The sequence below is a fragment of the Ceratotherium simum genome, chromosome 9 (genome assembly GCF_057802395.1).
Source record: "Ceratotherium simum simum isolate JZ-2026a chromosome 9, ASM5780239v1, whole genome shotgun sequence".
In the NCBI taxonomy this organism is placed as follows: Eukaryota; Metazoa; Chordata; class Mammalia; order Perissodactyla; family Rhinocerotidae; genus Ceratotherium; species Ceratotherium simum.
The window spans coordinates 7,891,938-7,903,989 of record NC_141908.1 but is presented as its reverse complement, the minus strand read 5'-3'; positions in this window follow the sequence as shown (position 1 = coordinate 7,903,989).

Genomic DNA, 12,052 nt, shown 5'->3' with positions numbered 1-12,052 from the left:
GAGAGCAGGCTCTCTTTTCCTCTAGCTGTGCAGCCTCAGCAGTCAGAATTGATAACAGCTGCTGGGCGCCTGAGCTGTTTTATTTTTGCCAGGAGATAACGGAGTGAATGACTCGTAGCAGCTTCGGAACTCTGATGAGTTCAAGGCCCAGAGTAGAGATTGCAAAGGGTAATTCCCGGATAATTCAAGGGGAAGGGGAAGCTAGACAAATCCCTGTTCCACTCTGAAATTGTGCTGTGAGAAATGAATTGAGAAATCTGAGACGAAAAATCGTCTCATGTAGAGTGCTTCAGAGAATTTCTATCTTCTTTTTCCTTTACTCTTTGGGGATTGAACTCTAACTCAACTCATTTTTGAAATTGGAATTTCTCTTCCATTTGGAACAAAATTTAACTTAAGATAAAGTTTGATGTTTCCTTCAAAGAGACCAAATGTCTCAAATACAGGCCAGGGAAACTATTGCTGGCTGCTATGTGACATGGATCTCATTCTTCCTTTTTGCCTTTTGGTAAAATTTTTGGTGGTGCTGTAGGGGTTTCAGATCATTCAAATGTGGTGTCTCCTTTCTTTCAAAATGCTGAACACATTCAGCACTTCTGCAAGGGAGAGATAGAGAGTGCATACCTCAGTTTAGGCAGAGAACTTACTTTAAGGAAATTTAATTCAGTACGAAGTTAGTGTTTACCATGTGCCAAACCATCTGGTAGGTGCTGAAATTCAGAGATGAATAGGATGCTGGTCCTGCCCTCACAAGGCTCACCTTCACCTTGGGGAGACAGGTGTGCAACTGAGTAACTCCATTGTGCAACAGACAAAGTGTCCACATATTTTCTTGAAATTTTAGGAGTCTTCCTATGTTTTTTATTATTCTTCTATCTCCTTAAGAAGGAGCCATAGATGAATACCATGGCCACATATCAGAGGAGAGACTTGGAAGTGGATGTATGGAGATTTGTGGGGAGTTATTAAGGGTTTCTTTGTAAGCCCATATTTGACACTGACCTGGAGTTAAATTCTACTTCTACTTTCTGTGCCTGTCACCTTGTATGTAGTTCCTATCTGACTCCTCAGGGAGGTGAGAAGGGACTAAAGGGAAGAATACAGTCTTTGTGGCTGGTTCTGCCACAACAGTTGCTGGTACTCTCAGCTATGTGGTTGTCTGGAGCTGGCTTTCCTCTCACCAGACACTTCTGTGGCTTTCTCAGTGATTCCACACTGAAAAATTCCAGTTGTGAGTCCTGAGATATGGATGATGACTTTTTCTAGAGGACCACACAATGATTCTGCTCCCCAACCCCTGCCCAGCCCCTTCTGAGGTGGCCCCATTGATCTTTCTCCCAATCCCCAGGTGGCCCTTCCAGGAAGAGTCCCTGTTGAATTGCATCCAGGCTGGATCTTTCCCACATGCCTCACATCAAGTTCATCCTTTTCACTGTTGTTTGTGGAGTGAATTTTGGTCCCAATCCAGCCCCTTATCTTTCTGCTATGCCATCTTTAGTCAATATCCATAGTCTTCAGATTTCTCAAGGTTTAGCTCATTGTTAAGAAAAACAGGTCTCAGATGAAGTGTAAAAGGACTCAAGTCATATTAAGCAGGAGCAACTTCACAAAATCAAATGAACAGCAACAACAACACATGGAGTGTAGGAAAACCAAACAACAAAGGTAAAGAGGGAAAAAAAATCCCACATTATGGAAAAGATAGATGAAGAGTGAAGACAGTAAGAAGAAATAATTTTTTCAAAGTGTTTTTGGCCCCACAGGACATTTATCAATGTCTAGAGACAATTTTGGTTGCTACAATTGGAAGGAAGGTTGCTCCTTGTATCTAGTAGCTATAGGCCAGAGATGCTGCTAAACATCTTGTAATGCACAAGACAGCCTCTCACCCACAACAATTACTGTGCCCACAACATCAATAATGCCAATGGTGGGAAACTCTAATCTAAAATAATTTAATAAGGACATGGGTGAATAAAACAGAACTCAAAAATGAAATGACAGAGAATGAAGAGAAAATAGAGGGCTAAGGAAGCATCCTGAGGATCCAAACAATATCATTACTCTGGTAGAATAGACCTGGTTGAAAAGTAGATGTCAACTTTGAAAGCAAGCAAAATCAGTGAGATGAAAACATTGAGGGAGACCATAAGTGATATGGAGGACAAAGGCTATAATTAGCGTCTATAATTAGTGTCACTGAATTAAAGATCTCAATAAATGGAACAAATCTGTATTCAAAGACATAAAATGAGAACTTTTTTTCCTTGAATGAAGGAAGAACTGAATCTGACAGTCATGAGTAGCACTGTGTTCCAGCCATACTAGCACAGCTATCTATGGGCTGTGTTATTAAAAGCAAACCTCCTGCTGAAGACTACCAGAAACAATTGGATAAAAGATATTTTTTTTTTGTGAGGAAGATCAGCCCTGAGCTAACATCCATGCCAATCCTCCTCTTTTTGCTGAGGAAGACTGGCCGTGGGCTAACATCTGTGCCCATCTTCCTCCACTTTATGTGGGACGCTGCCACAGCATGACCTGACAAACGGTGCAACAGTGTGCGCCCGGGATAAGAACCCGGGCTGCCAGCCAGCAGCGGAGCGCGTGCACTTAACTGCTACGCCACTGGGCCAGCCCCTGGATAAAAGACATTTTAAAAACAGTTTTACAAACCTGAAAATATAGTGGGGTACTACTAGAACAAACTGTGTGAGAGCATTTAACCAACGGCTTGAACAGTGGTATCTTAAAGGGATATGGTGTAAAAGGAAGAGTTTTTATGTTATTTATTTATTTGTTTGTTTTAAAGTGGGACAGGATTAGACATGATCACACAATAATGTGCCCATTTACATCACTACCACTAACCTGGGAACACTGGTCTGATCATTTTTCTGAGGACCCATTTCTACAAATTTCTGAATGATGCCTTGGGGGACTGGTCTAGCCCCCCAGAACACCATGTCTTCAGCTTTCAAAACTTCCCTGGATCTCTGACATGTCAAAAGAAGAAAATCAGATAATATTAAATATTAAATTGATTTTCATTCCCAATAACTCTATTTTTCCCATCTTGTGGCTACTGGGATTTTGCAGCAACAGGACATACTCAAAGTTGTAGAAAAATCAAATGAAGGAGCAGTAACACTTACTTCCTCTGAAATAAACCAGACTGGTGATGTGTCTACTTAAGGATGAAAAGGTACATATTCTTCACTTGTCAACCAGTTTACCACTCTGACTAGAAAACCATTTCTCTTTTCACTATGGCTTACTGCCTTCTTATTTGGAGAGACAACTTATGCAAAAGACCCTGGCAAACTTCCTGGAACATAGCGTGTGCTTGATCAATGATCATTACTTTCTCACATTAAACAGTACACTATATTTTATTATTTAGAAAGAGGTAAAGACCTTTTATACGCAAAAGTTCATGACAGACTTAAAATACTTTTCCCAAACATCCACTCAACTCTTATCTCTTTAATAAGACTTGTCTCTTTAAAGAAGATAAAAAGCAAAAGCACGTATATAGTTAATCATTAGGAAAGAATGAGATAGGATGTAAAGGGAAAAGATATCTTGAAGCAAAACCTTCCTGGATTCCTTCTCTGCCTCCCATGAGAATGCTAGGATGTAGCCTTTCCTATGATCACACTTAATTTATATTGTATCATTAATAGAGTGGCAATTCTTTAATTGAATTTATTCACTCTTTTGTTCATGCACTTTGCTAGGTGGAAGAAATATAACAGCGACCAAACTATAGTAATTTATTCAAGGTACTTAAGAGATAATCAAATAAACAGACAATTGTAGTATTCTTTGATAAAGGTAAACTAAGCTTGAGTAGAAATGAGCACACTGGAAGAGTTCCAACAAGTTATTGGGCCACAGAGATTATAAAATTTTCTAGAGAAACATACATAGTGAGGGAGACCTGAAGGATGAGTAGGAATGATCTGGAGACAAAAGAGGAAAAACTCTTCTAGACAGAGGGTTAGCATGTGCAAACCCCAGCAATAAGACCATAGTATAGCTTTCCAGTATTTCTTATGCAAATATAAACAGATATGTGTATACTCTTCTTGCTTACTCAAAAGGTAGCAAAATATGCACATTCCTCTTACCCTTACTTTGTTCAGTTAATAATATCTTCTGGAGATCTACCTGTATAGGTTCATTAATTTCCAACTGCTTAGGATTTCACTGTATGGATACAGCTGAATCTAACCAGCCTTGATTGATCACGTGGATGATTTCTGATTTTTGCTATTGTAAAAATGTTGCTCTGAATAAAAGAAAAATGTTTTCCCAGCTTGTCGTCTGCCTTTATACGTGTTTGGGGGACCATGCATAAAGTTGTTTGTTTATATATAGTCAAAAATATTCTTTTTTGGCTTGAGATATCTTGTATATTACATATAAAATTTCCGTAAATATTTGGGTCTATTTCTGGACTCTGTATCCCATTTCTTTATTTTGATTTTCTATTCATTTGCCAGTACTACATTTTAAAATTATTGAGTCTTTATAGTATATTTAATATCTGCTTATTGCCTCTTAACTTTCAGTGTTATGGCCATATTTACTTGTTCATGTTTTATATAAGATTTAGAATTAGCTTATCTAATTCTGGAAATAAATCTTAGTATTTTCACTGACTTAATGTCAATAACTTAGGGAGAATTGACATTTTAATGAGACTGAGTCATTCTATTAAAAACATAATATATACTTCTGTTCATCAAGCCTACTTTTCTGTCATTGTTTTTTTTTTTTTAAGTTTCTGAATATGGTTGTTTTTTGCACATTTCCTCTTGTATTTATTCCTAGGCTTGTTATTTTCTGCTGTTAAAAGTGAAGGCTTCTCTTCCATTATGTCTTATTAGTTGTCTGTATATATGAGGGCTATTGACCTTTGAATATTAATTCTATATTCTGCTATCTCACTGAACTAATTTACTGTTTTTAGAGTTTTTCTTTTCTTTTTTTCTTGTAGTCTCTCTAGGGTTTTCCTGTTATACAATCATATCATCCATATATAGTGTGTGTGTGTGTGTGTGTGTGTGTTTTAACATCTTCTTATCACTTTTAACTCTCTAATGTCTTTTGCTTGTCTGATACATTGGCTAATGCCTCCTGTTAAAAGTTAATAATTGTAGAAGTTAGGAGAGAGTATGCATCCATGCCTTGTTCCTGATTTTAAAAAGTGATAATGTCACCAGGGTCTGTCCTTCTGTTAAGCTAGATTTGGGATGTGTGTGCATTCCACAAACACATGCACACACACGATCAAGTTTAAGTCCATAGTCATCAATTTCTGTCGTGTTACAGTTGTTGATGTTGTATCAAGAATATAATGATAGTTGTCAAATTTCTTTCGGTTTCTATAGTTCTATAAACTTTAAAATAATGATAAAGAAGACTGAAGAGGGCATCCTGAGAGCGCCAGGCATTTCAGGGATGAGCAGAGGAGGTATAGACTGTGATGGGGGCTGAGAAGAAGAAGCCAGTCTCTCTTGCCAATTAATTGTGAGTCTCTTGAAGAAGGCACAGAATCTGAAATATGGAGGGGGATGAGAAAGTGTTAATTAAAGGAGTAAACAAGTGAGTGTGTGGGCAATGTAATTTTCCAAAACCGAGGCAAATTATAAAAACTTGTATCATGGAATAAGTGGTGCCTAAGCTAGTGCCTCCAGGGAAGGACTAGCCTTTGTATAGAACTCATGGTTCTGTCATTGGCATCCTTATCCATCAGTAAAATACAGCCTTTCTCAGTCACTCTTGCTGTGCTTTAACACCTAGCCAGCATGAGCATTTTGACAGCTAGTTATTTAACTAAGTTATCAGCAAGCAGGTATTAGCCCCTCAGTTTAGTCAAAACAATCAAATTAGTAGTACATGTAGACACAGCCTTCCTTTGCCAAGATTTATGACATGGAGATGGATGAATTAGAAAATAGAACAATAGTTCCCTGTATATGAAAGATGTGACATCTGTCTCAAGTGAAAAAACACATAGTGTTTGTTGAGTGGAACTTGTCACTGAAGCTTGGAATAGCTTTAAAAGAAAACTAAAATATGCTGACTTCATTACAGTGATTGAAACACACAATTTTGGAAACTTTTATGGAAAAGAAGGGGAAAAAAATGAATAGGGAAGTTGAAGTCCTTAATTGGTGATTTGAGTCAGCCCATGACCAAATACAACTGTATTTTACTTTACACTTTGCTGTTTTGTTTGATCTAGGAAAATATCTTCAGTGGCACTTCAAAGAAAATTGAAATAGTTTTTTTCAAACAGTGTGGCAAGAAGCCATCTGACCAAAATTTTAAATAATTGCATTCTTAATGCAAACCAAAATACATGCTTTAAAAATCCATTATATCTATGACCCTGTATTTTTACTTTGGAACTCAGTGTCCTTCCCTTCTCTCAGTCAAATAAATAAGCAAAAAAACACCTCACCCATTTGACAAAGTTGCCTGATTAATTCCTGCCTGAGGGACTGCTGAACTTTTGAATAGTTTTAAGCCTCATAGTCTCTATCATTTATGTGACATTTTATCATATTTTGCCTAATGTGATTTAGTTTTGTACCATGATTTTTTTCAAGCTTTAACTGTCAGGTTTTTTGCTGTTATTTTGAACTAACACTGGATTTCCTCTTAAGTCTGCTCCCTGCATGAACACAAGTTGTTCTGCACATTGAAAGGGTCCAGTCATTTGTTGGATGAATTACTGATGCTCTCTTCCTCTCCTCCCTCTCTCTTCCTCCCTGCCCTCCTTTCTCTATGTTCTGCTCTAAATAAATGGTTCACCAGATGTCTGCCCAGCCCTCTGCATTGGTGACTTCCAAGGGGATTGACTGTTCTAGATCTTGATGACCCCACCACAAGTTTTCCAATATCTCTGCTACTTTCTCTCTCCTTCTGCGCCCCCCAGAACTGTAGCCAGTTAAGCTAAATTCAGAACCAGTGAGTGTTGGGCTGTTTAGTTTTCTGACATGGAAAATTCAGTTTCAAAGTACAGTTCCAGCTTTAATTGCTAATATTAAGTGATTTTTAAATTTCTAATGAATATCTAATTAGAGCAAATATTTTTCTCACTAACAAGTAATTATAATATTCCAAACACGTTTACTCTAATTAAACAAAACAGTTTGACTAATTACAATGGCAAGGCAGGACACAGTAGATTTTTATCTTGAAGGTGCTCCTTCAGATATTCTCTTTAGAGAAAGCAATTTTCTTTCAGGCAGCCTCAAGGCAACTCCTGATGGTACCAGTGTCATAATGGGAAGTTGTCCAACTGGAGACTCAATGCATTCTCTATGTGATAGAGACATCTCTACGGGGTTCTTCTCAACTCTTTTTTTTTCCCTTATCGAACAGGAACAGATGACTCCACAGCACATGGGGTAGTTGCCTGAAACAGCTGCTAGAATCTAAAGACTTTGTCTCAGGTTAAATTTTTAAAATTATATACATTTTGCACTAGACACTATAATAAATATCTTTTGATTTTAATAAAAGAAATAATAGTTTCCCCCAACTCTGGCATTCGGAAAGACAACTCTCTGTCCTAGGGCTTCCTGGCCCCTGGCACAATGCAGTGAACTCCTCTGGTTGTCGTTTTGGGAGCAGGAACTGTGGTGTCTGAATTCAAATCTGTCCTCTTGAAATCTCTGGCTGCGGTATATGCTCAATGGTATGGATGTCATTTGAATCAACATTGAGGACAACAAAACATCAGTTTCCCCTTACAGGTCTTATATATTGAGCTGCTACTGAAATTTGAAATTAGATCCTAAAATGTTGTTATTGGCCTGTCTATGTAGTATCCAGCAGGATTACTGAGGAAACAGATAATTAGATATTTCACATTTATCTCTTTGAACTGTTAAAAAACAAAATTCAACCAAGTAAATTTGAAGATCTAATTGGCTTTATTAAGCAAATTCATGAATCAGGCAGCATCTCCTCTAGCAAGCAAAGAGATACTCTGAGGAGTTATACAAAATAGAAGGTTTTTATAGAAAGGTGGGGCAAGGAAGTTATTAGCGAAAGAAAAGAAAAGAAAGGATTATTTTGGGTCAGGACATCTTCTCTTTGGATAGAAAGGAATGGCAAGGGTTTTATCATGCAAATTGTCTCTTCTTCCTCTGGGAGATGGGGAGGGCTCATTGACAGGTTACCGGATTACCTCATTAATACTGCCCAGAAAATTCTAGACTGGTTGATTACAATTACATTTCTGGGAGAGGTTGAAACTGCAATTAGGTCAGGTATTAAATCTAGGTTTATGTTATGGGCTTTAGCACAAGTGACGCCATTTTGGGTGTGGTTCTCTTTAACGGAACCAAGCTGTCCTAGCGTCTGTACTAGAGAGCCATTGAAAGAAAATTCACACATAACCCTTCAAGAAGGCCAATTACAGGTACATGGATCATGTGAGTCACAAAAAATAATATAGATCAGTCTGTATGTGCTCCTGTCACATAGAAATTCATGCTGGAGAGATATGACTGATGGAAGATGATCATGAAATGTGGTTGTGAGAGAATGCTGGGGAAAATGGGTTTCACCCAAGCTCATAATCTAGCAAGAAAGAGAGAGTATTCACGCATAAGAATAGACTTGGAAGAAGGCAAAGAAAGGAATTGACTATGGCGTAGGAGAACAACAAGCAGGGAGAAAGAAACAGTGCAATAAAGAAGATGAACATATAAGAAAAGTAGGACACACAACTTAATAGAGAGTCCAGGCCTCAGCTTCAGAGGCTGTGCAAAGCCATGGCTGGGGGTTTTATTGTGTTATTTGACAAGCATCCATCCATGCATTCAACGAGAATTTAACCACTTTTTCCCAGGTGTCAGTCATGTAGGGGCCATGACATGTCAATAAACTGGTGTGATGTAAGAAGTGATCTGTCCCATGAAAGAGAAGCAGATAAATGCGACAGGGGTTCAGAGATCCCAGCCTGGCCTGGCTTCTCAGCTTCTTCTCCTGCTTGGTTCTATTTTATGACTCTGTTTGGGGCATTTTCACGTAGCTTGCTCTCACTAATCATTCTCCCCTTTTTTTCTGTAACCCACATCACCATCTCAGACTGCTGGAAGTTTACCCCAATGAAATAGAAAAATTTTCAGCACTATTCTAAGGGCTTGTCAGGTATTAACCAATTCAACTTGCCTAAGAGTGAACAACTAGTAAGTAACAGAGCCAGTATCTGACCTACAGTGGCTGTTTCCAGAAACTGTATTCTTAAAAAATACACCCTAGTGCCTCTTTGATGCCTTCTTTGTTGTCATGAAGTACTCTTGATTTATCCATATGAAAGTTTCTCTTTCTCCTCTGAACTCACAAAGCATTCCTTATGGCTTTCATCAAGTACTTGACTCATTATCATTTTATATTGGAGTATGCAGTATTGGAGTACATTTTACCTTGAGAGTATGACCATGGATGTTTTATATTTTAACAGAGTAATTTTAGAGTAATAGTAATAAATATTTGTAAAAGAATGAGTGATCCTATATCCAACAATGAAAGCTCCTAAATAGTCCTAGATTCCCATTTTTTAAAATTTTTGCATAATTTGGGGCTTTTTCTTGGTTCTTGAAATGATAGGACTTAGAAATTTCTTTCTTTGGCTATTTCTTACTTTGAAGGCAAAACTGTAGAATACGTACTTGAATATTTTGTGGTTAACTTACGGCAAAACTTTCCTTACGTAGACAGGGATTAGGCAAATTTTTGAAGCTTGTCCTTGGCCCCCACCCAACTTTTCCTTTGGGCTCCTTTCCTATGTCCTGGCATTTGCTGTTTTTCTGTGGGAGCCTCCACTCTGGTATCTGATCCAGATCTGCCTTTCCTAAAAGGCCTTGTGCTTAGTTCCCTTTAAAGAGCCAATTTTTGAGGTTTTATTAGCATTTTAACAGAGCAGCTGAATTTACACTAAAGTGTTAATAAATGCCCACTTGTTCCACCGGTGCGTTATTATCGTTATTAAATTATTATCCTAAAGAGATGTCTATTAACAATGTTTGGACTTTTGCAAATAGTGGTATTCTTTAGCTGGAGTCAATGTTTCTGTTTGTTGCTTGAAGTGCCTTATAAAATTCAGAGGGAATCAAGCACCTGATGCTTTACTTTAATCAATGCAAGCATTGTTCACTTAAAACACTCATGAATCCTTTTCATAGATCCTAACTCAGAGGAATCTGCTTAATGCTCATTAAAACTTTAGCTTTCTGTTTAGGTGGCCTATTAGCTGTGTTGTCATATAATGATTTTGTCCTCTAAGCTCTAAAGTTAGACCATTAATCTAATGTAATCAAGATTTGAAAGACAGGCTTATAAAAAGTAAACACAAGGACATTATTCTCCTAAGGATTCCTTTTGCCTCCTGATATGATACCATTTGCTTATCAGAATTCAGTTCCCTGAATGATGGAATAAATTAGAATGTAACTGGACAAGTGTTAAAATAAATAAAAGATATGAACTGGAAGGTGTAGATTTCAAGTAGTACAGAACCCAGATAAGTTCTAAGCACTACCTGCATTACAATCAGGGACAGAAACATGAAATTTACTTTAACACGATTTTATGTGAGGGCAAAACTTCAGCTCAGCCAAACTCTGATGTCTGTTAAACTGTCTTAGGTGAACTAATTACTAGAATGATCTTAGGCAAGAAACTTGCCTCTCTTCGTGCCTCAGTTTTCCACACTGTAAAATGATGACATTGGTTTGTGAATCTCTAAGATGCTTTCTAGTTCTGCACATTGGTAATTCCAAGTGAGATTTCCTTCAGCTAGCATGCTATTCAATGCCATTTTTATTTGCTTTCTGATTTCCCTTTTTTCATTTAATAAGAAAAGAGTTCATGAATCATCTTTTCCTATCTATTTGATATTGGGAAATTATGGGCACTTGGAACTAGTTTTAGATTTAAATTATATTTACTTTTCTCTTTTACTCCATCAGGGACATGTGTGTGTAAAAATGTTTGCCCTCTTCTGTTTACGCTCTGCTGACTCATTAGGAAAAATAAGAAATGAGATGTTCCTTCTCCCATGTTAATAATAACAGGGGAATCTAAGATATATAGAAGAAATTCTATCTTCAAAAGGTTTTCACATGTAGTATTTGGTATCTATTTTCACAATTGTGTTATGATGTAGGAAGCATTATTACTCATTTTACAAATAAGAAAGTCTCTTACAGAACAAGAATTTGAGACACTCCCCAAACCATAGATGCTATGGGTACAAGCAGCCATGGTTGTACGCCTCCCCCACAATAACTTACCCTCACCCTGCCTGCACATACACACATCTCACACACACACACACACACACACGCCCCTCACACACACATACAGAATGAAAAGCCAAGGAATAGGTTTCTATATTTATGTAAGTTGCCGCCTTTAGAGTAATTGTAAAAATTAAACCATTATATAGAGCAGGAACACAGTAAAAGCTCAACAAATGTAATCGCTATTATTAATTTTGCCTGCTTTCTCATCTATAAAATATGATAGCTCCTACCTCAATGTGGTGTAAGAATTATAAATGTAAGAGTGACTAATGTGTGGTGCCCAATTTCTTCTCAGGGAATGATGATATGTTCTTCCTTTAAATGATTTCAGGCTCTCAGACTGTTAGGAGATCTGGATAATTCCTGCATCAAATAAACAAGTCCCTGATATTCTATTAATCATTTAGCTTAGACTTAATTATACTGTGGTAAAAACAACGCCCGAATCTCAATGGCTTAAACAGCAAAAGTTCACTTCTTGTCCTCTATACATGTTATCTGTGAATTTAGCTGAGGTACTGTTCCATGTCCTCTGTACCCTAGAGTCAGACTGCAGACAAAGCCTGCATCTGGGACATGCTGATGTGGAGCACAGAGAAAAAACAGATGGCGGAACCATGCACTGTTAGTAACATTCCTGCTCAACAGTGGGTAATATCACTTCTGCTCCATTTTATTGACCAAAGCAAGTCATGTGGCTTAGCCTGATGTCAAGG